The sequence below is a fragment of the Pinus tabuliformis genome, chromosome 8 (genome assembly GCF_031772625.1).
Source record: "Pinus tabuliformis cultivar Carrire ecotype Pingquan chromosome 8, CPIR1, whole genome shotgun sequence".
In the NCBI taxonomy this organism is placed as follows: domain Eukaryota; kingdom Viridiplantae; phylum Streptophyta; class Pinopsida; order Pinales; family Pinaceae; genus Pinus; species Pinus tabuliformis.
The window spans coordinates 478,346,346-478,349,688 of record NC_142294.1 but is presented as its reverse complement, the minus strand read 5'-3'; positions in this window follow the sequence as shown (position 1 = coordinate 478,349,688).

The window sequence follows — 3,343 nt, the reverse complement described above, 5'->3', positions numbered from 1 at the left end:
TTTCTGAACACCAGGTCATGGTCTTCCTTGGTAGTGAATTCGAAGATGAAAAATCCTCGGCTGACAACATAACAGATCACGCTGTTCATCAGCAGAGGCCTCCAATTTCGTTGAACCCATTCATCTGTCGATTTTGTTGATGGCCAACGACCCATAAATTGCTTGTCCAATCCTCTGTCCGCCAATGCAAGAGCTATTTTGATTGGTTGTTCTTCAGGCAGAGCGATCTCTAGTATTTCTTCAAGCTTTTTGATAAACGTTGGGACTTCAGGATTTGGGCGTTTTTTCCCTTTCTAGGTTAGGAGATTTCTGAATGCGGTTGCAGCAGTGAATGGAGGGGGGGGGGAGAGGCCTCTCCGCCCCCTGGAGCACCCATGGCGGTGGCTCAACACGCTGCGTTTCTTGACCTAATCGCAGTTTGAAAACGCGCGCGTGCCTGTTATATGTCCTTGAGTTGGGTTCAATAATTTTATAGTTTCTACAACTTTTATGTTCATGTATGGGTTTCTCAGATAATGGGAAACTAAGTTTCCTAAACTTTGCAATCCAAAAGACCCACATATTATAAGTGATCTTGGAAAACACCACTTTTCTGGAGGTAAGATTGATCAAACGAGCAGTGATTTTGTAAATAAAATATACATGACCTTTGCTCAAATATGGGACCTATCTCAAATTTTCAGTACCTTCAACAACGATGGCGATGGCATGGTTACTGCAGATGATGTACACATGTTACTAGAAAACCTTGGAATTCAACATATCTTTGATGATAATATGAAATTACTGATAGGCTCTTCCAATCATATGAACTTTATAGTTTCCTTTCATTTTATGTCATGGCTCTTTTAATAGCTATTTTAGTTTTTGGTCTATGGTAGTCATTTTAGTTTTTATTAGTTTATTTTATCTTAATTACTTTATTTTAGTTACATTACTCGTTTTCTTTAGTTATAGTTAAAAACTAATTTAGTTTAGCTTAAATTTATTTTAATTTTGGTTTAAACTTAAATATTTAGTTTTGATTTAATAACATTGATTTTATTATTTAATAGCTTTAATTTTTGTTTGAATGATGATATTAGCATATAAATATGAATTTTATCTATTTACGTTATAGTTCGAGTTATTTTAAATTACATTTTATTTAAAATTACTTTTAGTTAATTATTTTAATTTAATTTAAATTTTATATTAGTTTTTATTTTTATTCTTAGATTTTATTCAAAGTTTTATTTATATTTAGTTTAATATTTAGTTTTAAGAAATTGTTGATTGCTTGGATTGTAGATAAGATAAGATAAGATAATTATATTTATGTCCAACTAATGACCACAAAGTAGGTTAAAGGGATTGTTGAGTACAATGATGTATATACAAAGCGGGAGAACCAAACGGTCTCCTATAAAAGATACAATGTATTAAGTAAATCAAAGATACAATGCATGAAGTAAATCAATATCTGGCCCTATCAGAGAAGATCCAGGAACTAATAGGTCTGAGGATTAGACCCATCTCTCCTAACATCTGAGGCTGAATGAGTAACACTAAGGAAATTCAACAAAGTCTGTTGGCCCGATGAAGTGTCGATGACAAGTGTAGACTGTCCACTAAATCGTATCTTGGGGGGTTCACATGTTGTTGAATGCTGAAGGACCTAGTCTATCTCCTAGGAATGGATTTGAGACAAAACTGCTATTAAGATCTCATGTGGAAGAGTGAGGTCCCACGGATCCTCATTGATCTGGAGTCTGGATACGTACTTGTATCAATCGAGCTCCTGGTGCCCCTGTCTGAAGGTAATACCCTGAAAAATGTTGTGATCCTTTGTGTGGGGTTTGGTCTGATGGGAGGCTAAAGAATATGCGCTCAGAACCTAAGAGCCTCCTGCATATATAGGGCCAAACATCTCTGATCGGGGTACCTGAAAAAGTCGGCAAGGGTCCGAGAATCTCTGAACAAGCAATGAAACCTTCCTCTAATGTCGTAGTGGACAAGGCATTCAAGGATGAAGTGCACCTCGGTCTCCACTTCTTGTAAATGACATACCTGGAAGACTCTGTCTAGTCTATCCATTTGGTGGTCCGTCTCTACCCGAAGTATATGAGAACCTACTCTAAATTGGCCTAGAGGAATGCGAAGAGCATGCATCCAATGGTGAAATGTATATTGGGGTTGAACAATGAGCCCATCTCTCAACTCAAAGAAGTGCTCAGCGTAGAAGGTCATATTTAAGTGCAACCCTCCTGGAGGATTGACCCAAGTGACCTGGGCGAACTGCTTGGAGATGTCTTCCTTGATGATCTTGTTTAGCTCCTATCTAGTAGGTAAAAGGTGACAAGGAGCATATAAGGAATATTGGAAAGGAGGGAGACGATTCAACTGAATTGCCACCGACTCTAAGAGGTTTGAAACTCCTATAAACCAACATCTGGCTTGGCCTGAGGGAGTAGAATGGGAAATAGTCTTAGAAGAGCAATATGCTAATTAAGGATAACGGTCCCTACTGTTTATTGAGTCTGCCAAGCCCTGGACATGATGCAAGAATGAAACCAATTTGAGGACTATCTCAAGTCGAAAGGGCTGAGCTCAAAACTCTGCAAGGATGATGTGCTGTAACACTGTTAGATTGCACCTAATGATGTGGTGAAGAAGAAGAATCTGGACTCTCTCAGCTGAAGCCCAGTCCTACTCAAGTAAAGACAGTCCCCAAATCTCTAAGCCATATAGAACAGTGGGACGAATCAAGATGTCCATGAGGCTCATCTTGGATGAGATGTCCTAGAAGTGATGTCGAAAGCATTGTCTCTCAAGAAGGGCTAAGGATCCGTATCCTTTGTTGATTTGAGGCTGAAGCGGTGGTCGCAAACTGAATCGAGGACCTAAGAATTGCACCCCCAAGTAAGTATACATGTTGGTGGTCTCAATCTCCTCCCCTCTGAATAGAAAGTGAAGGTCTGAGGTTTTCTTCACCCCATTGAATATGTAACCTTGATTTTACCCAGGTTGACTGTCAACTGTCGATGGTCACAAAACAAAGCTAAGGCATCCAGTTGCCTCTGTAATCCTTCTGGGGATGAGGAGAGGAGGACCATGTCGTTAGAAAAGAGTAGAATAGATATTAGAACCTAGTGAGGAGGCAACCATCAGTGTCCTAGATATGTTCATGTAGAAATGCTTCCAACTCATCAATATAGATTCCAAACAGGGTAGGGGACAATGGACAAACCTATTTAACCCCAATAGTGCTTCGAATTAAATCAGACATCCCATGGGCTACATGAAGACGACCAAGAACATACTCACATAGGCACATAATAGTGGTCAATAGGGTTGCAAAGAA